Below are 25,857 nucleotides of genomic sequence, written 5' to 3'. Positions count from 1 at the left end.
CAGCCAAACCAGCTAAGTCAACTTGCCCATCTGTGGGTAAGAGCTGACCTATACAACACCCAAAAAGGTATGCTTTTTCATGCCTTCCTTTCTTTGCACGCAGTGTTACTCTTACTGGATCCCATGACCCCCACTGCCTGTCTAGGCTGTTGCTGAACTTCTCACCATTCTTCAAGACCCACTGTTAACTCTTCTGCAAAAATTATATGATGCTTCTCCACCTCCCTCCCAAAACAGCCACCACCACCCATGCTATAGTATAATTATTTTCACATGACTTGCTTCCTGTAGACTCCTGACCCTCCCGGGAATCCAGACCACAAAGTACTAGGAGAGCATTCCTGTAACTCCCTGTGCCAGCAAATCTTGCAAATTCTTTGCAACTCAAAATTGCAGTTGAGAGGTTGTCATTATCTTTCAAAGCCTTTGGCTGCCTCTAACGTGGAAACTAGATAAGCTATGTGTTCTTGAGAATGAGGGCGCACGGTCAGCCTTGGGCAGAGAGAGTTGGAAGAAGAGACTGAGAAGGAGAGAAGAGAGGCAGAACAGATCCTGTCTCCCGAAGCTTCGAAGAAAGAAACGTCCCGGACCCAAGTTGGGATAAGTAAACAAAGACACCTCAGTGCCAGAGATGAAAATGTGGGGCAAGGACGTGATGGGCGAGGGTGGAAGCAGCAGGCAGGGGCACCCAGGAAGATTGTGCGGTCAGGTATCTGCATGTGTGTCTTGGGCCTCTGTTCTCATGGACTGGAGAAGTGACATGGCATAGCTCAGCCACAGAGAACGCAGTGAGTCTTCATGAGTCACTTCTGAAAACACAATCATGCTGCATCAGTGAAAAAAGCCTTTACAGATAGAAGTTCCATTGCCTCTGCTATGAGTGAGAAGTAGAGTCGTGTGATTAGTAACCTGAAACATATCTTGTAACTTTCCTCTCATTTTTCAGTGAAGGAGGCAAAAGTCTAAATGGTGGAGTGGTGCAATCAAGCCTAGCACCTGGTCTCTGTCTCTGACCCGGGGCCACAAAACTCAGGATGGATGGATTCTATTCAGTTCACTCGGAAGTGGTTTATCTCAGTCCGTATTCTAATCTACAAATGACCTCATGTTCCTTCCTAAGAGGTGGGGTTCAAACCCTTGGCAGATAACCTAAGTGCAGGGCTGATCTGGCTGCCTTATGAAAAAGAGAACAAAGGTAAAGTACTTTTATAACAAGGATCAGGTATTTCAAAGCTCTTTGACAAGGGAGGGAAGGCAATTCCATGGGGAAAGGATAGTCTTTTCAACAAATGATGCTGGAACAATTAGATGTCCATAAGCCAAAAGCATGAACTCAGACACAGACTTACACATTTCTCAAAGATTAACTCCAGAGGGATCATAGCCCTAAATGTAAAGTGCAAAACTATAAAACTGAAGAGAAAGTGTGTGTCACTTTGGGTCTGGTAATAAATTTTTAGGAACAACACCAAAAGCATGAAAGAATTTCAACCCTATGTTACTTGACGAGTATGTCCAGCACAGCTGTGTGCAGACCCACCCTCCAGCCAGTGCAGGCAGAGTGATGTGGGCGGGGCCACAGGCTGTCAGGCTAAACCGAAAGACTTGGGCGCTACTCTGATCTCTGCAACTAATTAGTTGTGTCCCTTCACACGAGTAACTTTTCCAAGTTTCAGTGGCCACATCTGTAAAATGTGTATGTAATAAAAATTACCTACCACAAAAGGTTCCTCAAAGATTAAAAAAAAGTACATATTGAAAATAATTTAGAGGAAATGGTTATAATTATAGATATAATTATATGTGTGTGTGTGTGTGTGTGTGTGTGTGTATGTGTGTGTGTGTATATATATATAGAGAGAGAGATTCCTAAATTCCCCCATCCCACCACTGAGATTCTGACTCATCAGGTATAGGGTAGGAACCAGGAATCTGAATTTTAGCTTTTCCCTGGTGAATCTGGGGCAAGTCTCCCAGGAACCCCATTTTGAGAAACACTATTATAACCATAACATGTTGTATAGGTTTCGGCTATTATTGTTAGGCCACACATGGTATATTTCTCCTTCTTTTGACCACTTTCCAATTTTCCAGGAGCTCTAATCGAGTCAAGTGGAGAAGTTCGTAGGTCAGCAGCAGGTCATGGTAGTAATAGCTAGGGTGCAGAGGGAGGTGGGCCCCCGTAGGAAATTCCCAGGAGGGAGTTGCCTGGAGGGGGTGAAGTGTGTCCCTGGGACAGGCCTCTGGTTAAGATGCAGAGTCTCCTAGACCTTCGTTTCCCATCCTAATCTTTCCATGAGTCAAAACATTCATAATAACCTCCTTTGCTTGACCTGTGCCATTAAATCTCACATTTCCTAACAGCATTTTCTACCCCCTTGTATGTTATTACCGCTTATATTACATTATCTCATTATATCTATGGGATGACCTAGAAAATGTTTTAAAATGTTTGGAGAAGGTATGTCTGCACAGGCAGCCATGAGCAGTGTAACTTTAATGGTAAAGAGATTCTTCTGGATAAACAAATTTAGAAAAATATTTCATTTCCCCTACTATATTACATCATCCTAAGGGATTGGCTTTAATATGATGTAGAAAAATAGTCTAACTGGTTTTGCCCCAACTGTTGTGTTTGCCTTAGAACCGTCCTAATTCATGGCTGTCCAGTGTTAACATGGCGTGTGCATGTAAATTTGGGATATGGCACCATTAAAGGTGACTCCATTTGATTTCTTCTTGGTAAAATTCTATATAGATTTTTATAAATTTAAAAGCAGTGGAAAGGATAGCTTCAATTCTTCCAAAATTGAATAAGAACTTTATACAAAGGAACATCGGTAAGTGTGTGGAATTAGGTTTTGAGTTCTGCCACTTACTGTGTGGCCTCAGACAGGGTACTTAACCTCTCTGTGCCTTATTTAAACTTTCTTTCATAATGGGATAACAATACTTCACAATAAGAGTCTTTTTGAGAATTACATGTACAAAGCCCCTAACAAAGTATCAGGCCCATGAAATATTGAGTATATCTTAGTTTCTTTCCTCTAATCACTCCTGCCCCCTTTTCATCTTCTATGATCTAAAAACATGCTTGCCTTCTCCAGGATGAAAATGGGATTAAAAGAATGCAGGAGTAAGGAGTGTGTGTGCAATTGGCTTCTCAACATGAAGGACACATTTCTCAAAAATGCACTCACGTTTTAGGGAGACCAAGATTTCAAACCTTCTAAATGCAGCCACTATTTTCTGTCATTGCTTTCTCTCCAGAATAACACAGAGGTAATCTGTACACACAAGACGGAAATGACAGAGGTGTTGATGGAAGAGAAAGGATTTGAGGAGAGACGGAGTCCGAGGAGCAAGAAGGAACTGCCGTGGTGAGGGGCAGGGGGAACTAGAAGCTGGCTTACAGGAAATTCAAACGGTGGCCTGAATATCTGTTGCTTTTGTTGTTAACATGGTCAGGCGGCATGCTTGTTTGCTTTTTGATCTATTTTCTGATAGATTGCTGGGCGCAACAGAGCTGAGGCAGATGCTGAGCGTGGGGCAGAGGAAGCAACGCAATACATCAACACCTGGATTCAGGGCTAAATAAACTAGCACCCTGATAATATTTCCCTGGTTGAGAAACAGTTTTGAAAACCAAAGGCCCAGCACAAGAGTGGTACACAATGTACCAAGTGGTATTTAAGAAAAAGACTAAGGTGAAAAACAGCATGACATTGTATATTCCTTCATGGCTTAGAAAAGTGCACCTTTTATACTGTACGTCTGTGGTGTATCGGTGATTTCTGGTAGCTATGCTTTGCCATACACCAAAACAGATTATTCAGCCAGGTGAAGAGATGGATGTTTGGGAGTTTATTGTGTCAACGGCTGGACTTTGGTGAATCCTAAAATAAGAGTTTTGAAAAAAAATCAAATTCTTTCATTTTATTGCTAAGGCTCTGAAAGGGAAAAGGGTGTCTTTGTGAAAGGACTGAAGGTAGAGACAGAACTGCCAGCAAAACCCAGGCCTCCAACTTGCAGTCGAGGAGACTTAGTCAAGTTCAATAGATAGTATAGTTATATGGTATCAGGTTCCTATTTGTCATGATGCATGTACTCCTTTCTCCCTCTTGTACCAATTCTGTAAACATGGCCCTTTTTTATTTTTGCATTTGTAATTTGAGGACTGACTAGGGTCATCCCTGAAAGATCTGTGTTCCTCAGAAAACAAACTATTTTTTGGAAACTGTAGAACTGACTGCTCTGGAAAAAAGAAACACAGCTTTTTGTTTCGAGTCATTTTTGAGGGGAAAGACCTCCTGATGGCTCTGGATTCTATTTTTCTACAAGTAGAATCCAAGTAGACCTACCTACAAATGCCTCATATGCCCTTTATGACTCTTCAGGGCACTAGAGATCCTATCAATTTGTTTATCAATTTGCAGCTCTAATTTCATGATATGGGAAACACCAGTAAAAAATAATCTCCTGCCTCAATGTTTTAGAGAATGCAAAGAAATACACAATCACTGCAGCCTGCTTAGCTCTTGCCAAGTATGGTTTTTATTATCATACATATGAAGAGAATCCTCTGTTCGCCAACATCTATAAAGGGGCTGATTTCCTCAGCTCCGCAGTAATCCCATCAGTCCAAAATGTTAGGGCATGTTTCTCAGAAACGCTTTGTCTAGCATCAAGTGTATATCTAGACAGTACAGCAACTGTTAAGTTTTAGGTTACAAAAAAAAATTAAAGACAACGTGCATTTTCCCAAGTCTTAATGGAAACCCTTTACATTTCAAATATTCTGGTTTGTTACCCTGGCTGGTTTGGTTCAGCGGTTAGAGCGTCGGCCTGCGGTCCAGAGAGACCCGGGTTTGGTTCCCGCTAAGGGCTTGTAGCTCGGTAGTGGTTTGTCCCCGGCCCTGGTTGGGGTCGTGTGGGAGGCAGCCACTCGATGTGTCCCTTTCACATCGATGTTTCTCTCTCTTTTCCTCTCTCTTCTTTCCACTCTATCTGAACAAAAAAATGGAAAAATGTCCTTGGGTGAGGATAAGATAAATAAATAAGTATTCTGGTTTGTGAGTCTTATAAATATTCTGATGTGTTGATGGAATAAAAAAAAACTTTAACTCTTTCTAGAAATCAAAAACATGCTCAAAATAAACACAGGGTTTAACTTTTAAGAGGCAACATCTAGATATCTTATGTACTCTGATGTTCTCTTGGTAGATTAAAATTATTTTAAAATTTTTTTAATAAAAAAAAATCAAGAGTAAAAATAATTACTTAAAACCAAGTCAAAAGAGCAAAAAAAAAGCCATGATAGATTTCATAAGCCTTGCAATATTATTTCAGGATTTATTTTAAAAATAAGATTTATTTTTTGTTCACTGTTCCTCCCTGCCAAAAGACACAGAAGACCTTCTCTGTGAAGCTGTGTTTGGGGTTGACACCTGATTAACACTCTTTTTAGCAAACAAGACCACAGAGAGGTCCGCTGGGTCATCTTAGAGATAAAACCCTATCTTAAGGATGGTGTTGAGAACAGTCGTTTCAACCCACGCACTTCAGGCTGCTTCCCCTTCGGGCTGGTTTCCTCCTCACCCCACCTGTGCCCAGCCTCCTGAAATCCCAGCCTCCAGGGAGCTGGGGCCTGTCCTTCCTATCACAAACTTGCTTCTGGAAGCGCTGGAAAATCTCAAAGAGAATGACCTTTCTCTCGCATCCTGGGTCTCACGCCCGGTGGAATTTACCAGGTAGGAAGGGGCTGGTCCGGCTCATTTTAGAGAATCAGCAAAAGCACTTACAAGATAGCAGAAGCGTACAGATGTCGGCCCCTCCGCCCCACACTGCGACCGTGTCTCCTGCACCCAGGCCCTGACTTTGCTGACATTGCCATCACAAGTTTTGTGTTTGTTTGTTTTTTAATCCCTAAATAACTTGGCATGCGGCTGCCACGGTGGGCAATAGGCCTACACTTGCCCTCAACATCACCAAAGCTCATTAGATCCCATTAATCAAATATTTGCTTTTACATTAAACACACAGTTCTAAAAACACACATTTCTGGCACAGTTAATCCTTGCATGACATGAGTTTTGATAAACCCGCAAATTTTCCTGCTGACATTCCTCAGGTTACATGCTTCCCTGGTCCTAGAGGCAGTGTCTGTTATCTGCTGCCCTCTCTTGAATTTTAGGGCACATTGCACTCATCGGTAGGGCTGCTGCCTGAAGGACCCTCTTCCCCGGTTGGACTCTGTCTTAGTCTTCTGATGACCAGCAGAGGCTAGTCCAGTGCTGCTGGCATAGAGGCCCTTTAACTCCTCCTTCTCATCACTACTTTCTCTGCTGGCGTTCCTCTGGGTCAAAAGCAAAACCCATTTTCTACAACAACAAAGCGGCAAATGAACGATAAGACATGCTGTTGTTTTTTTGTTTTGTTTTGTTTCCTTTTTATTGTAACCAAATTTATTACCCAGATCACTGCCCTCTCTGGCCTGATCTATTCACTCCCCTGAAGTGCCCGCATCCATGGCAGGCAACAAGGATACTGAAAGGAAGAAGTGTGTCTGAACACATTCCATAGGCGTATCTAGCTGAACACATCTGTCCTAGGACAGCAGCCAGATGGAGGTGCTCCGAGAAGTGCCAGGGTCACAGAGGAATCAGAAGGCTTTGCAGGAAGCTAGACCTGCTGGGCTGGGTCAGCTCATTCACACCCCTTTCTTCCTGTCCTCCCGCCTGCCTCCACCTGCTGCTCTCTGCTGTGTGACATCATCCCCCGGAATCATTTGTTTGACGCTCCTTCTCCAACACCTCCCTATAGCAATCTCGCCACCCTTCCCACATGTCCTCTGCTCATCTCTCCCACTTCTTTGTATCAAAGGAATATACAAAGGAACAGGTGAGAATGTGCTCGTTTAAAATAAACAAAAGAAATGATTGTCGTATTTCCCTCGAAATCCTAGGAGTTCTTTAGAGAACAGGAAGACGGCAACAGTGTGGTGCTCAGAAAAATCATGAGCCTATCAGAGAATATAAATTCTATCAGAAAGCTGATCTCTTTCTACACTGTGGCTATCTATCTCGGCCTGCCTGCCTCTCGCATGCTTCTTTGAGCTCCGCCCCACACGTATAACTTTTTCATACTTGATCATAAAATATAATCTCCCTTCAGCCTGTGTCTCTGCCCTAGCATCCTCATATTCAGAACGGCTGCTCTCCGTCCATGGAGATGGGGGAAGATCCCACTAGAGCTCCTGTGGAAAAAAGAATGGATGGTGCTGTCTTCCTCTGGACAGAAGAAAGGCTAAAATTGTCTGATAGCCCAATCCGGCTACTAGAAGATCAAATTACACTGAGAATACAGAAACCCCCCCAAACCATTGGGCAGACGGGCCTCTGGCTGGGTTCCTGGGTGTACAAGCTGTGGAGTTGTTCAGGGCCCTATACATAGAGGAGCCCACCCTTAGTTTAATGCTCTGCTATCACTGTCTTGAAATTCTTCAGACGTTATGAACAAGGTGCTTGTGTTTTCTTTTTGCACTGGGACCCCAAATTACATAGCTGGTCCTGAACAGCATTCAGGGACAGCCCCACTCTAAGGCAACCTATTTCTTCCTGAAATGGTGGGTTTATAAATGTTTATTTATTTTGGGGGTGGAATGACGTGCGGTTCGCCTCGTACCTGTTTTGGTTCTCTTAGCCAGAATGCCTGCTTGTAAGCGTTGGCTGAGAGGCAGTTAAATTCCCAGGGACTGCAGGCTTGGTCAATTATGGGAAGAGAAAGTTTCCATGGAGAACTGTGCAGTGTGCCTGGGAGGAATCATCAGGGCAGGTAGAAAGATGCCGAGAAATTCTGCACAGGGAGAGAGTTCAGAAGAAAGAGAGGTTGGCAAGTGACTCCCAGAGGTAATCCTGTTGTGTCTAAAAGGAAGAGACCAGAAAAAAAACCCAGTTTCTTCCAGATTCTTCCTTTTCAACTGAAGCCACACGGCCTCTGGCACATACTCCGCCGATGTGTTTTATGTCTCCTACTGTTACTCTGAATTCTTCCTGAGCTGTTACAGAGAAGCACTACATCAACACAATTTATTTTATTACGATGCCATGTCATGTCATATATCTCCTGTTCGCATTAGGTTGACATGGCACTGCGTTTGTGGATGAGCATATAAGAATACGTATTATCGCAATCACTGTAGAATCACATTTATTGAGTGCACACTACCATATTAGAGGCTACAGACAGAAATGTGAGGGCACATATAATGGTTTAATAACAGGAAAAAAGAATATTCTTTCTATTTAATTCAACGTGCAGAGAAACAAAACAAAACAAAACAAAAAAACGACTTGATATTTCCTCCCCATGCCTGCTGAATGGTGGCGAGAAAGGCCTCGAAAGCTCATACAGCTCTTATCTTTGTTCACTCCCTGAAGAATAATAGATCAGTCAGAGCTCTGGTGCTGTTTTAATAATGTACAATTTACAATTCATTGGTTACCAAGCACTCACAGTATAATTAATTTTACACACCTGTTCAGCAAATCCACACGGTTTTGTAAAATATGGGGGGAGAGCGCCATGGTACTGGGGGGAGGGGAGGGTGAAGGGAGAAATCCATCTTCTCTCCTTGTTCACAGTAAAGCTGCACCAGCTGTGCAGATTGACTGGCAACTGTCATGGCTGTAGGAGAGACTGAGTTTGATGTACAAATGTCTCCCCACCAGAAAGTCTGGAACCAGCAAAACCCACAATCCTTATGGGTGCCATAGTCAGTCTCCTGGGAAGAGTTTCCTAAAGGAGCATGGTGACTGCATTCCAGAGCTAGGTCAAGCATCAGTTCCTTTAGATAGGACGTTATCTTCCTCCTTTTCTTAACTGTACTCTTCCCACAAATAAAATGTAAGCTGCACGTGGCCACTCTTTCCCTCCCGAAGTGTGTGAAAGTGTGCAAAAGTAGGGCTACCAACTGTGGTGGGGTGGGGGAAGAGAGACAGAGAGCCCTGCCTGCTTTCACCAGCCTTGAGAGTGCACCCTCTTTTACCTGAAGGGGCCTCTGGAAATTCACAGAGAATTCTCCAAGCCAAATAATGTGCACATGAACTGGGTCTAAGTATTTTTCTGATCAATGACCTGCTTTGTTTTTTAATCTCTGCTCTGACCTTTTCGATTTCCCAAATATATACATAATGTTTTAGCTTCGAATAAGTTTGTCTAAAAAGGAGAATCTGCTCAATTGTTTATTGCTATTCTAAAGAACAGTACATGAAAAAGGTGCAAATGGGCCCAACATACTTCTGTTTATTTCTAAAGTCTGTTTTTCTCTTTTGTGGTTTCTAAGAGCCCCAGAATGGGACAGCACATGGATAGGCTGGCTTCCATGCAACCAGCAAGTTGTAGCCACTGGGTTATCATGTCCCACACAGTATGGAGGCCAAGAGCTTGGACTCTAGAGGCAGATGAACTTGGGTTCCGATCTTGACTTTCTCACTTGCTAGCTATTTAGCTTGGAAAAGTCATTTAACTTTGTGAGGCCTCAGTTTCTTCGTCAATAAAAATGAAATAGAAAACCTATACCTCACAGACTTATTGAAGGAGGAATGGAGACAATCTGTATAGGGTGGTCAGCATAATGCTTTGCTTTCAGTGGGTGTACATAATAATAAGTGGTCATAATTATTTTGTTGATGTTGTGCAATCATGATTAGTCATTTTGTTATGTTTAGCTTTTGCTCTTTTTAGCATCCCAGAGAATAACCAGGGGATTCTTTGATCAACATTGCTTCATTCTGAGCTAGGCTTGTGGATACGGTGGCCATGCTTTCTAGTCTCCCATTAGGTTGAATGGAGGAGGTGAAGGTCTATACTCATGTCAAGGGTAGAACTGCCCAAAATAATCCCTCTCTGAGTAAGTAGGTTGAACTTCCCTTCATTGGAAGTCCAAATAGGTTGGTTAACAAAGGTGGAATATTATTTTTAGAACGTTAAAGATAAAATGGACTCCTCTCCATTAGCACATCAAGTGTCAATCAGACATGAAATATTATACAAGGCAAGTTCAGCAACAGGTGGAGGAAACAGTCAGCATAATGAAGGTGTTGGATCAAAGACATTAGGCCAACCATAAAGATACACCTTCACCTTTAATGGGCATCCACGTTAGGGAGGGGCAAGGGAGCATTTATGAAAAGAATGAAAGCCTCTGAGAAGAGCGTGGATATGTAACATGATTCCTTACATATATTAAGTGTTTAATATTCCCTGATACTCTTCTAAGTGCTTTGCACATGTTAATTTGTTTGATTTTTTATCATTGTGGTTAATGATAAGGAATGTGAGGCACAGAGAAAACAAGTCCAATGTGATAAGAACTTCTCTTTTCCCGTAAACTCAGGAGTTCATTCTGCAGCAACTGGGGCCCCTGGGCAAGGCCATTTGTATGGGTCTTCTCACTGGCACTGGGGCTGAAATTAACAATGGCTTAGAATGTTCTTGTGAGATTATGAATTATAACAACCTACAGTTAGAACCCTGGGGGAGAATTAGCAGAACATGCACAAGCCAGGAAGATGGTGGGAGGGGCACTGTGAAGAACTACAGAACAAACAGCCCCACCACAGCACTGGGCCTGTCACTATGGTGACTAACTAAGGGTGCTGAGAAGAAGGGGGCATTTTTTCTCACATGCCTATTTACTAGTAGCTCTTCCCATTGGGAACCACAAACTGTTTGTGCCCTTCTGTTTTCGTTGGATGCTTGTGGTTAAGGCAACAGAGACCCATTCAGAACACAAGAAAAGGGGACAGAGTGTTGTTGTAAGGGTACACGCAGACTGGAACTGGACCACAGACTGCAAAGCGCTTTAGAAATCAACACAGCTCCAGGGATCAGCTACCCTTCCTCTCAAAGGCCGATTATCTCTCTCCACATTTCCTCGTTTCGCAGCCTATCTCTGCCTCTCTCTTCTCTTTCAATCGTTAGCTGCCTTTGCTCCATCAAGGTTTCCAATCCTCCATGACCCACCACGGCTTCTCCTGCCCAGCTCTACCCCAAACAGTTCCCCTTCCTGCCATTTGAACGTATTTGTTACGATGTCTTAGTTCACATTTCTAAGAGAGAAAATCTGCTTAGCCCAGCTTATCTTTTCCTGAGCAGAGTGTAGGTGCTGTCCAGCCTGAGGGCCTTCTGTCCTTCGGTGGGATACCCACTCCTATCTAGCCAGTGGTGAGACAGGAAGGTGGGGTCACAGGGTTCAAGCACGGGCTGGGGCTGCTCCTTCTGCAGTGGCTCTGAGCGAGGCAGCCTCAGTCCAAGAGACTCCGTCCAAGGCAGGCCCTGCAGACCAAGTCTGGATCTGGCAGCAGGGCTGTGCTCTAGAGGTGAGGCTCAGGGGCTTGGAGGAGGCTTTGATTCAGCAGAAAGCTGTTCAGCAATATCACTATATATTGCCAAGTTTGTCATGTTTTTCCTACTCCTCAATTTCTGCTGATCCTCACCTGGAATTATCCTCAACACACACAGACATATTCACACACACGAACATGCACACTCACACACACACACGTGTGCACACATAGGTTTAGCATCTCCCATTTTTAATCCATCCCTTCCCTTATCCCAGCTCTCAATCTGCTCGTATTCTTCTTCCTATGGGGTTTTGGTGCCTGCTCTATGCCCTTCCCATATCTGACCTTGGCCAACACTGTTTTTTAGCTTAGTTACTCTCTTGTCAGGGCTTGTACCTTGAAGGAATTCCCATTCTCTGAATAGCACAATCTATGGCAGATGGACAAATACGTTTTCCTGTCAGGGCACATTGGGTCACAAATGATATGGCGCTGATGTCTATCAAGTGTCTAGTGTCAGTTTACTCAATATCATTTTTCAGGATGATTTCAGACAACTTTGCTCAGAGTTACTAGTCCCTCTTAGTTGCTGACTGTCACTCATGCACATCAAATCCTCAGGGTTTGTTTTGGTTTAGGGTAATCAATCAATCAATACAAAAATATCTTCTACCAAGCTAAGCCTAATTTGGGTTCACTGGATAATTTAAAAAATATATATGTTTTTATTTATTTTAGAGACAGAGGAAAGGAAAAAGAGAGGGGGGAGAGAGAGAGAGAGAGAGAGAGAGAGAGAATATCAATGAAACATCTATTGGCTGCCTCCTGCATTGCCCTCTGGGGATTAAGCCTACAACCGGGGCATGTGCTCTGACCAAGAATTGAACCTGTGACCTCTCAGTGGATGGGATGATGCTAAACCAACTGAGCCACATTGGCCAGGGCCACTGGATCCTTCTAAATGTTTTCATTCCTATCTCACATGATCTGTTTATGGAATTTGTTTTGGGGAGGGGTTTTAAAACATGTAAGTGACATTACTTATTTATTTATTTAATCCTCATCCAAGGATATGTTTTTGTTGATTTTTAGAGAGAAAAAGAAGGAGGGAGGGAGGGAGGGAGAGAGAGAGGGAGAGAGAGAGAGAGAGAGAGAAACAGACAGACAGACATTGCCTCCCATACTCACCCCAATTGGGTATTGAACCTGAAACCTAGGTATGGGGCCCTGTTGGGAATTGAACTCACAACCTTTCTAGGTATATGGGACAATGCTCCAACCGATTGAACCACCTGGCCAAAGCTGCTTTTTTCTTTGACCATTTTTCTCATGTATAACCTCAATCTCCCTTTGGTCTTCTAGATCGCCTGGTAGTCATGCATTCCATGGCAGCTCCCTGATTTACCCATCTGGCTCAGCAGGATATCCTATATTTTACTCTTAAAAACATTGCCTGCAATACTGAGCTATTACATTTGATTATTCCCCCACAAGCCAACTGTCAAGAGCATCCTAAGTGTCCCTGAAATATAAGACCCTGGTTTACACTGGGCAGCAGATAAATTCAATCCCATGGGGAAAGATGGGATCTTTTATCACAAAAACCAAGCATCGTGGATAGCTTTCTATGTGGACACATTAGAACACTGGTGTGATTTATAGGAAGCTGGGACAACCCATTGCTCCTCGAAAGATCCTTTTGCAACATTCTGTAACTCAGCAATTCTCTGTCACCCAGGGAAGTTTAAAATTTATGAATGCCAGACTCCCACCAAGACCAATTGGGTTGGGGTCCAGACATGAGTATATTTTTAAATTCTCTTGGTGGCTCTAATATGCAGCCATGTTGAGAACCCTTCCTTAGTTCAGTGGTTTATAAACTTGGCTGCAAATTGCAATCACCAGGGAGCTTTAAGCAATACCGATGCATGGATTTCACCCTTGGAGGTTTTGATTTAATTAGTCTGGGTTTGGGCTTGGCCATTGGGACTTGAAAAGCTCCCCAGGTGATTGTGATATACAGCCAAGAGCGAAAACCAGTATTTTAGTGATGCCTGAAATTTCAAAGTTAGGCTATCCACTAAGTTTCTGATTGACATAAAAACACACATGTCCCTGGGAGAAAGATGCTATTTTTCATCTTCAGTGGGAATGTGTTCCAGAAGTTAGGTTGCCAGATTGAATACAGGACAGCCAGTTAAATTTGAATTTCAGATAAACAACAAATAATTTTTAGTACAAGTATACCCCATGTAATATTTGGGACATGCTTATACTACAAAGTTATTGTCTGCTTCTCTGAAATTCAAATCTAACTGGGCAGCCTATATTTTTATTTGCTAAATATGATCAACTCTATATCTAGAAAACTTTCTGAGAGCAGGTTGTGGTAGTGCGGCATGAAAAAGCACAGACAGACACAGAGACCCTGAGGGGAGGGCATGAGAAATACTATGGAGAGTACAAAACAAAGACGGCCTATGCTAAACACCAAATTATTTAACCTGCCAAGCTAATCCAAGTGCCATTCTGCCACATCCTTGTAAAAAATCGGCAGAATCTCCCTCCCTTACCAGCCTAGATGGCAGAGGGGCCCAGGCATACATTATCCCTGGAGGCTTGGCTGTACCACCCACGGCCACAGACATCTGCGGTCTAGAACGCCATTCCTGCTCCGGGAAGAGCAAAGCAAAAGCGTGATCCTCGGCTAACTTACTAATAGTCTACATTTTAAAATTTCGAATTCATTGTATTTATAATTACAAATTTATGCAAATTCTAAATACAGAATTTAATTAAATCACAATATAGAATTTAATTATATGTAAAGGTTTTGAAAATATCTGGCTGTGACTTAATGATAACTATAATCTGCTTCCAGAAAGTTAGGCAGAAAGAAAAAAGCATTCAAAATTAGGGGGGAAAGGTAGCTATGTAAGTAAATATGATAAGGCTTCCCAAATTCCCAGTAAACCTATTATAAGGTCTTGTCGTCCTGTGTACTCTAATCTCATCCTCCACATAAATTCACCTGTCATTTTTTCAAGGACATTTTTCATTTCACTTTTCTTTTGAACTCTTCCCTTTATATCTGAAGATGCCTGGGGATTTTCCTCCAACCAGTTTTCAAGTTATCTAAACAGAATGTACTTACGTACATCTAGTACCATGAAATGTCGGTTCAGCTCGGAGAACTGGGTCTACACCCAGAAATCCCTGGTTAGATTCCTGAGATTCAACACATTTCCACCTATTAGGTTACCAGGGTCTAGAAAAAGAAGTCATTTATTTATGAACATCTTTCATTTCCCAGTTAAGATGACATTTAGATTATTAAATGTGACTGAGCACAAAGTCAATACCCTGGAAGAAAATGGGAGACATTCCTTTGACCCAAACAAGTTCTACAGAATACCTGGGTACATAGTAAATTCTTCTGAGTCCTTCTTCTTACTGCCCCACCCCCTTCCTCTTCCCGCCCCCACCACCCCTCCTGTTGTTTATGTCCCTCAGTTTTCTCTTACCATCACTTGGTAGTGTTATCCCATAACTCCATGGAACAACACTTCATGGGTGTCTTTGAAGTCATTCAAACCTGGTTCTGACTGTTACTTGAGACACACAGGGCCCTTAACACTTCTATTAAGATGGAAATGGTATTGCCTTTGCAAAGATCATTCAAACAAGAATATCAGGAAAATGCTCTTTGCTTTCCAGAAAACCTAAAGAGAGCGGTACTCTATTCTGTGGCAGTGCAAAACGCTTAAAATGTTTAAAGCAAGAAACATTCTTCCTTCCAAACCTTCCACTCGCATCGTCCCATGCCAAGGATATAGCTACGTAGACAGAAGCTGTTGGTTTGCAGTAAGTGTACCACGTAACATTACTATTCCGTGTGTTGATACTTTCCGAATCAACTTCCTGCAGGATCTCTTCTCATCTCTCCTTCTGCATAAAATCTAAACCACTGGAACGCAGAGTTGCTGAGCTAACCACCAGGAAGGGCGTATTTGGTCAAGTAAGGAGCTGCCAATCATTTTAAGACCTGCTGGGCCAGCTTATCAGCTTCCCGATTTCTCCAGTATGAAATGCCTGGCTGTTTCAATGATCGAGATAAGCACAGCTGTAATCTACCATGATCCAGAGCTTATTCACAGATCACAGCTGTGTAATTTCAGGTAACATGCTTCCCTTGTTTGGATTTGTTTAACATTGTTAAATATATAGTCAGACCATCTGCACAGTATTTTTTTTAAATTGGAAATTACAACCATAACTTCCTTTTTATATATCAATAAACTAAACAGCAAAATTTCAAAGGGATCCTTCTGCACCAAGCGCTGAAGCAGAATGCCTGTCCCATGCCACACCACTGCCTAATTGCACACTAATTGGACAAACGTGATTAAATATTTCAAGATCTTTACTAATTGCCTCTATTTTAGCTTTAAAATTTGCTTGCCACCAACAAATTTAATGACACTGGTGTCTAGTCATCAGCAAAAAGCCCAAGAGTTGCTCTTTAAAATGTACCTAGTCAGAGTATTTACTGATTGTGCATTGTTTCCAATGTAGCTTAATTAGAAATCCAATCAGTTCGCTAAGTCTAATTATGCTTGATTTGTAGATTCAGACTATGATACATAATGAAGCCAAGCGGCTAACAGTAAACGTGCCTGAAATGTAACAATAAGAGAATTTTTTTTTTAATGTATGTCGTGTCACTTTAAAAAATCAAGTAATACACACGAGCTTACAAAGTGGGGGTTTGGGAGGTTTAAAGCTTTTCAAAGTTTCTGTGAGCTGGGTTCCAATTCTGTTGGTAAAGCCTGCTTTGAAAGATGATGGTCAGAAAATATTTCTGTCTTCATACTAAAGGTGAAAAAGAAAGGAGGAACAATTGCTTCCTTCACATTGTCTGGGGGAAGCTTTTGTGGCATTATCTCAGAAGCTGCCTTGATGAAATGGATATGGTTAAAATGGACACATTCATGTAATTCTTATTAAAAAAAAAAAAAAAAGGTGCCTTCCCAGAAATTTGATTTACTATCTCAGAAAACACCTATTGTGGTGCCTGAACACAGTGTTTCTATGAGCACATATTTGAATATATGAGAACATAACTGTGTATGTATGTATGTATGATTGTGTATCTGCAATAATTTTTAAATGCATGATTTTAAATGTATGATTGTGTATCTGCAATAATTTTTAAATGCATGATTTTAAATGTATGATTGTGTATCTGCAATAATTTGCAACCAATTACTGGTCTGTGAAAACAGACTTGGAGAAAGAGAGAAAAGAAAAGAAGTTTTTTAAAAAAAATTAATGCAGACAAAATGACTATTACCACTGCTTCAGTCGTCTGCACGCTTTGAGACCGTGGAATTCAGAGGGCCCTAAGTACCGGGACTCCACTTCCCGGGTTCCACGTGGGCACGCCATGCAGGCATGTCACAATCACGAACATGGGCCTGGGGCTGAGCGATGCAACTGTCATCTACCCCAGACAGCGGTGTTCTGGAGTTGTAAGGATGCTAGTGATAATGTTGGTTCTAAACAAAACTCAGTAGTCATGGTCGTTTTACGTTCACTGTGAACACAGTGAGAGGAATCAATAGGTGAATCAGAGAGGGAAGGAATGGGTAGAGGAGAAATGTGATTTTTAAGCTTTTGTGATGATATTATAAACATAATGGAGGATGATTCAAAACATCTGAAACTCTAAATTAATTACTGTTGACTGTTCAACAATAGACTATTACTTTACCACAGTTATCTTTTCTTTAATATAAAACTTATCTTTTTATAGCAAGGTAGCCCAAAAGAAACACGCAAATAGTGTTGGCTGAAAGACTCTGCAAAGTGCAAAATGTGCGCAGTTTTCATTTTTGCACAAAAACCTATTATTTACATGTATTTCTGGTGTTGCTTTTAAAAAGCTTTGCAAGAAAATTGCTTCCTTGTGAGTCTGTAGATATGTGTGTGTGTGTGTGTGTGTGTGTGTGTGTGTGTGTGTGTGTGTGTATTGTAAAGACTCCAGGACAAATACCTTATTATTTTTTTCTTTTTTCAAAAGCATCTCATAGCAGGTACCGAGGTTTTTCCTTTCAGTTGTCTGCCTTTTGACACAGTCTCTAGCCAAGACCCTTATTCGTACTTTTCTATGTGTACCTTTTATTTCCCCTCTACTCTGATGGCACTTGTTATTAATGTCTCAAAATATAAGCAAAATGCTAATGATGGAGGTATTTTTCTCCAGTCAGGGTCCATCACATTGACCTTTGGGTTAGCAGAGAATGCTTTTGCTAGCCTTCTTTGGAAGCCACACTATGGAAAGCCTCTTCTGTACCTTCTTTCCAAGGACGGGTTGCTTTTTCGATATTGCCACACAGATTGTTGAACACGGTGAGATGGGGAAGGTGGGCGGAGACCGAGGTCCTTTCATTTCTGTAGGCTGAGGCAGGTTATTTCTCACCTTTGTCAACTGGCTTTGTTAGGAGAAAGAGAAGATGTACAGTAAGTCCTCACTTAATATTGTCGATTGGTTCTTGGAAACTTCGACTTTAAGTGAACTGACAATAAGGAAACCAACTTTACCCTAGGTGAATTGAAACAAAGTTTCTAGGGCATATTTCTGGTCACAAAAACATGACTAAACTTTGAAATACAGACCCAAAGCACTTCTAATATTAAACATTGAAATAAATATGAGCTACACATACATTGAAGAAAGATTAATAAAAACAAGTAAGATGAGTACTTTCCACCCACTGATGCCAGTTTTGGGTCTCAGGGCTGGGAGCGTCTTCTGGCAGCTCAGGGCACAAGCAGGAACACCCCCTTAACAGGTCGCCCTTCCATCGCATGGCACATCACACCCACTGGCACTCAGATGGGGACAACGAACACACGCCATTCTTCTCACATGCACAGCTTTGGGACGTGGGAGAAAGCTGGAGTCCCCAGGGAGATGGGCAGGATGTGCAAACCACACAGACAGTGGCGCGGCCTGGAATCCATTGTTTGTTGTTGTTTTTCTTACCAGCCTTATAACAGAACATTGTTGAATGAAAGGAAAGTATTCGAGAACCTCTTATAAATATAAAATCTGAACACCATTCAACTCCAGAACACTATTCTAAAGCAAAAGCTGGAAACCATATCACTATCACCCATTTAAAGTAGCATGATTTCTGTAGCATTTGACATGATTTGAAGCAATATTTTTTTACACATCGCAAACTAAAAAGGGGCACATCTTAACACATGTCAGGAAACTAGGACATCGGGAAGGGAAAGAATGGCCCAGTGCAGTCTTCTCACTTTTAAATGCTGGAGAATTTTTCAAGGAGTGTTTTGTTTCTTTTTTTTCCTCAAAACTTAGTTTTATCTTTTCCTCTTCTTATTAATAAGGCCTGGCCCCTCGTTAACATGCAGCCAGAGCCTAATGAGCCTTGCAGACTCCTGTAATTTCTTCACTGTTGAAAATGCCTGACACTAATCTATGCCATTTATACTAATAAGAGGTGGATCAGCTGATATTTGGTGCAATGAAAATATGCTAAATATACTTTATTGAATTGCACATAGTTAGTTCTTCCCAGTTCACGGTATCACAGCAACAGATGCACTATCATTACCTCTGCGGTCTGTGTGGAGCAAACCTTTGGTTTGAATTAATGAGAGAAGGAGTCAGACATTTCGTATTTTAGCTTCCTTTTTTTAAAAGACTAACAACATCGACTTGAAAACCCCCACTTCAGAAAAGCCATTTTCCCTATGCTTTTCAAAGTACCAACACAGTGCTCCCCATTGAAATGGCAATGCAATGAAGGCCTGACATTCTATATTAAGTGGACTTTAATGAATGCTAAATGGGGGTGGATTTTGCATAAAGCTTATTAATTATATCCAGAAGGAAACCCAAAGAGCTCTTGGTGATTAGTAATTTCCTAATGAATACGAAAGAAATTTTTACCAATTCTAGTATACATTAAATGTTGTCATTATTATATTAGGCAAAGGCATTTTTTTAAATTTTTGCATTGCTAGTCTAATTTTTCTTTTTATGACTGTTGTATTCACATGTTTTTCTCTTACACATGACCAAGGAGACGGACTGCAGGTGTTAGTAACTGTTTCCAACACTTGTGTCAATACCTGTTTTTGGCTCAGACTTCACAAGCCAGAGGGTGCTTTCAAAAACCTTATTTAAAAATCTATATATTAATTCAAAACAGTCAGTTATCGCTGCATCCTCCGGGATGTGCTATGAAGAAGATGGAGGTTTAAAAGTCCTGACCTAAACATTTATAACCATGGCCCCCGAGCATGATAGCCTGAGTCCTCCAGTGAGTTCAGCAGGGGAAGGTCAGCCGATTACATAATATTGAGATTTCTCTTAGCTCTGCTCATATTTGACCAAGGATTTAAGAAGACAAGAGCACAGTGATTTGGAAGGTGGAGATGTGATAACAATATCAACTGTCATCCAGAACCTCAGTTTCCCCATCCCACCTCGTTGTTTTTCTCTTAGCGGGACTTATATTGGACAACATGCCCAACCCCTCCGTGCTGAAGAGAGAAGAATGTCGTATGTAGTGCTGCTTAAACATACTTCACATGCATTTGACTATCTCTCATCTGTTAGCAAGCGTTCCTGTCTCCTGACCAGTATTTCCTTAGAACATGTTTTGTGTTTGTTTTGGCGATATATCTTCACTTATCTACGAGGATATTTTTTAGATTTTGAAATGTCCTTTGATTTATCCCCTAAGAGAATTACAGGTCCCTTCTATCTCGACTCCTTCCCCTGGACAATTGCCGTATCTGTGCCTTCTAGAATCTCTCACCTCTTAACCTTTGCCAGCACAGGTGCAGTAACTCCCCAAAGATTAACAGTCTGGTTGTAGGTGTGATTGAAATTAGCTTGGCTTGCCTTCAGAATCCAGTGCCCTAGCCTACTAAATCACCTCCTATAATCTTGTGCACTTAGGCAAAGCAAACAAAATAATCTGCCAGGAAATACTAATGGGGCAGTGTCAACACAGACACCGTTTGTATTAACAGTCCCATTATTATTGCCCTGCTCCTTAAATCCAATCAAACTTCATTTCCCACTCTGCAGGGCTGGATGCTAATTAGAAAGGATGTGTGTTTGTATGTGCCTATGTGTACACACACATGCCCCTTCTCACACCCACATACTCCTCGTGCATGCATGTATGTGCCCATGCAGACACAGGGTCCCGTTACTAATTAATTGGACTCACAAGTGCGACCCTATGTTTCCAGTTTGTTGTTCCAACTACTGAAAGCGAACGTTCTGCGTGCCTGTCTTCTGCCCTGCATCTCGGCATTTTCCAACAGATGTTAGCTAATGTGGTTGTAGAAGGTTCACAGTGGATGCCGCGAGCCCAATAAATCTTCCTCTTAAATGCAGACACTCCACCATCCCAGCATCTTATCCTTATAATACATTTTAATTACTGGGCCATTCAAATTATACTCAATTAGATTTGCACAGAACAGTGCCACGGATCCCTTCATTTACATTTAATTCACCACAAACAGCATCAAACCGGCAAGTGCCCTTGCATGAGAACTTGCAGGATCCACCGGAAAGCCTGATACCTTGAAAATTATTAAGTGACAAAGATTACTAGCACTAAGGTTCTACTTTGCTTCCCCATTAGCCATTTAGGTGACAGCTGCTGTATTACACATAAAGATGAACCATTCCTGGAGGAATGATAGTGGCTCCGCGGTGACTGCTGGCATAAAGCATTATCAGACCATGGCTGCGCGAGGAGTCTCCTAGGCACCTATCAGTACCCTCATTATCTGCATCACAGAGTGCCGGGAACGAGCACTGCCAGGCCTCGCAGCTTCGCAGCTCGTTTCAGAAGCGGAAATTAAATGTCCCGGGAGAGAAAACAGGCACGCTGCAACCGCACCGGCGCCGTGCACCGGGTACGTGTCGGCCGCTGAGCTCGGGCTGGGAGCTCATTAATTGCATCGGCTCCTGGCGGGAGGATGGGAGGCAGACAGGCCGCCTGGACGCGGAGATGCCGGAGCCGCGCTGCATTGTGTGACCTGCGAGCTCCTGCAGAACAAGGGCTTGCTGGAGGGATCGCAGCTCTTCACGGATTCGTTGGGGCTTTCAGAAGCGCAAAAAGAAATGAAGGGCGGCAGGGAGAGAAAGAGAGAGGGAGATCACTGAACAGCGGTGAAATGAGCTGATCAGAGACGTGAATTATGTTTATATGATGGAGCATTCCTAGGGGAGGTGCAGGCAGCTTTAGAAGGCTATAGGTAAAATAAAGGCGCCCTTTGCACACAGCGCAAGAATCGTGTGTGTGTGTGTGTGTGTGTGTGTGTGTGTGTGTGTGTGTGTTTGAGAAGCCTAGTTAACAGAAGCCCTTGGCCTGCTGAAAATTGTTTTCTATAGCATTATTTCCAGAACATTCGTAAATGGTTTTGCTGCAAAGATATATATATATATATATATATATATATATATATATATATATATATATATATATATCAGCTCCTTTATGATCAGAGTGACACCAAGCAAAGCAAATCTATGAACGAGGAGATTATCCAGAACCAGACCAAAGACACCTTCTCTGAGAAAAACAAAATGCCTGAAGTCTCCAGGTAATAGAAGCAAGAATGTTGGTTCACCTTGAATAATCTGATGAATGGCCTCGATCTCAGCTGGTAGACCTTCCCACGCAGATCCCTGCAAGCCCAAAGGGATGCAAGACAGTCAAACTCTGAGATTATCAACAGAGATTTTTGTACACTGGATTTTCACTTTTAATAACCGCTCTCCATCACTGTCACTCCTTGAAAGGCCTCAGGAGAAACAAAGGCGGAAAATCCAGTCTCCTGCCCTTCTTGACATTGCTGACAGTGCTCTTCTTGGCCTCAGCGTTTTACTGATGAAAAGCAGCTGCGTGGTAGGACATGGGTCTCCGCTTACGACGAGGTAGCGTGGTATGTGAGAGCCAGGTAATCTCTGGTCGCTGAGATCTTTGCCTTCGTGCCCCAGCCTGGCAGGACTGTGGGGTAGTGGACAGACCACTGGCTGTTTCCAGCATGGGAGCAAAAGGTTTTGTGTCTCAGCACAAAATTTACCTGTGGTATGGCTTAGGACAAAGCACTCGACCTTTCTGAGCTTCAGTTTCTTTGTCAGTAAAAAGAGGAGTAGCTCCTAGCTCTTGGTAGAGTTTCCAGGATCAGGATAACATGAATGAAGGACACTGGTGTGGAATGCGGTGCTCCAAGTTGTTGGAATGAATCAGCCCCTATATTGTTGATTTATACTCCTCTGTGTTCTAAACCGGATTAGTGAGAGAATGCCCACCCGGTGGTACCAAATGAGAGAGGGGAGCTTTTAAAAAAGGGAAGAAAAGAAGGGGTGACATACACAGAGAGGTCTTCCGTGGTGACACATCAGGCTCCCAGGATTCTGTTTCTCTCAGCACAGCTTTTCTCAAACTACATGGGTCACAGAAAAATCTGAGGCTTCCCTGGCTAAGAAAAAATGTCCTAGTGCTTATAATTTCAGAGTCACAGTCTTCTGAAGCCTAGCCATGGACCTCAGGGCCAGAACACCTGTTCCAGAGAATGGATATTGTGAGACCGTGTGGCATCAGAAAGGAAATCACTTCAGCCCGGCGGTGTGGCTCAGTGGTTGAGCATCGACCCATGCACCCAGAGGTCGCCAGTTCAATTCCCGGTCAGGGCACATGCCCAGGTTGTGAGCCAAATCCCCAGTGGGGGACATGCGGGAGGCGGCCAATCGATGTTCTCTCACTGATGTTTCTATCCCCCTCTCCCTCTCGCTCTAAAATCAATAAAGAAAAAAAAATTAAAAAATAAGGAAATTACTTTAGTCCTTCCTTCTCTCTCTCACACACACTCACATACACACACTCACACACATACACTCACACACACACTCACACACACATACACCATACACATGCTCCCACATGCACTCACACACACACACTCACACACATACACTCACATACACATACACACACTCACATACACACACTCACATACACATACACTATAAACACTCCCACATGCACTCACACACATACACACTCACACACATACACTCACACACACACTCACACACACATACACCATGCACACACTCCCACATGCACTCACACACACACACATACACTCACACACTCACATACACACTCACATACACACTCACACACATACACACTCACACACACACATGCACTCTTATGTAAGGACACAGATGAGCTAGCAGACAGTTCTGAGAATGACAAGCCATCGGCATTCTCCTTTCTCGTTCCTTTTTCATTGAATGCCTTTTCCCTTTTCTACCCTCAGGACAAGGATACACTTGGGAACTGGATTCCTGAAGGCTTGAGGCCACTCCTGCTCCTAAACGCCAGTGCTCAGATAGCTCAGTACCACTCAGCCTTAACCTGACGGCCAGTGAGCAGTAGCACAAACAGAAGAGGCTTTTACCTCTGCAAAGAGCAGGAGGCTCAGCCTGCTGGGCACGGACCCCATCCAGTCCTGGTGGCTGGGCTCTGGTTTATTCTTCTGTCTCTTTATGGGTAAGTTGCCTGGCACCTCAGTCCTCTCAGGAGGGACACCTGTTAGATTCTTTTCCCAAGAAGGTGCTAGAGTCCTGACCCCAGTTCAGGCTGGGGAACTGAGGCTGGGACTTTGCCCTCTGCACATCCCACCTGCCTCTCCTGGACTCCTCCCTCTCCTGCTGCTGCCACCTGCCCAGGGGGCCTGCCCACCTGGTGGCCTGAGGACAGCAAGGAGGCTCTAGGCACCGGTCTTTCTTGGTCTAAGAGGCTCTGCACATTACAGACACTCAATAATCATCCCTTGAATAAGTAATGGGACAGCATATAAAGAAAAGGGACAGGAAACAGGAAGAAGAAAGCTATAAAAAGTGGACAGAGGTCAGTTGGAGATGTGAGATGAGTGTCACCATAGTAACTACCTGCTGAGAATTAGAATAAGTGGAAAATTCTTCTCCAAATCTCAAAATGTCATGCTACTTTTTCAAACTGCACTTCAAAGACAGATCTCCTGGATACTGACCAATAGGAGTGAAAAAAACAAAAAACTAAAAACAAAACAAGAGACAGTGTCTTGCTAGAGAAAACCTACAGAGGGATGCTGTGGCCTGTGCTTTCACCGTCACAGCCTGTCGCCGTGCAGGAGACACTATGAGGGCACTATGACCACACTACCAAAGGACAAATATTTCCTTATAATGTGTCAGTCACACGATCCAAATCTGTTTACTAATTGCATATATGGGTGTTTTCCTTCTGTACTGAAAAGATTACATTTTGTGCCTTTGAAGTCCTCCTTGAAAACATAGAGAACACTTTTCAGGAAACTCCCCATGCCAGAAATAAAATCTGCTTTGCCAGGACTTGTCTCCAGTCCTTTGCACAGAGAGTTCTTTCCACGACACCCCTGAAGCACCCAGAAGCTGTCACTTCTGATGAAAAAAAAATGAGAGGTGCTGTGTCCTATTTCCCATCAGCATGGCAAGTTACAGACTCCGGATGAAAGATTTCACTGCTCTCTATCGACCGATTCTACCTAGAAAAACAAAAAGCGTGATCAATCAACTAGGAGTGCATGATTAGAACCACTAGGGCGAGAGACACACCTGCCCCAGCAGGATATCTGTCAGAATCTAACTCCATGTTATCCACACAACAAATAGACAAACATCCACAGTGACAACAGCCTGACCCTTGAATCCAGTGGTTCACAACCAAGGGCAGTTTTGCCTCCAGGGGACACTTGGTGCTATCTGGAGACTGGTGGTTGTCATAGTAGGAAGCTGCTGCTGGCATCTAGTGCGTAGAAGCCGGAGATGCTGCTAAATGTCCTACAATGCCCAAGACAGCCCTAACACAAAGAATTATCCAGCCCAAAATGTCCATGGTGCTGAGGATGACAAAGCCTTCTCTAGATGAACTACATCCACCAACTTTTAATGCTTCCAGTAATGTTCTACCCCTGCTCTCTGCACTCTCTGGCTTCCCCTGTCATTAACCATATTGCTTTTCCATTATCCAACCCAGGCTTCAGCCAAGCTACATACATACTAATTTGGTCGTTCCCCCCCCCCCCCCAATCTTCCTTCCTTCCTTCCTTCCTTCCTTCCTTCCTTCCTTCCTTCCTTCCTTCCTTCCTTCCTTCCTTCCTTCCTTCCTTTTATACCACAGTCACTAAAAGTTCTACTCAATCATTCTTTGAGGTAAAGAAACTTAAGAAATAAATGATCTCTTAGAACAAAAAAGCACAGTAAGCCACTCTCAGGCATCTACAATGAAGTTTCGCTTCTAAAGTATAGAGAAGCCATCAGAAATGGAACAGCTGGCTGATCCTTTGTGGTACCTGGCTAGAGACCTGGAAGGTGTCAGTGTGCAGCGGCTTTCGAGAGCATGGCGGGATA

Source organism: Molossus molossus, unplaced genomic scaffold (assembly GCF_014108415.1).
Source record: "Molossus molossus isolate mMolMol1 unplaced genomic scaffold, mMolMol1.p scaffold_m16_p_12, whole genome shotgun sequence".
NCBI classification, from domain to species: Eukaryota; Metazoa; Chordata; class Mammalia; order Chiroptera; family Molossidae; genus Molossus; species Molossus molossus.
Note: the sequence above shows the minus strand (reverse complement) of the source record.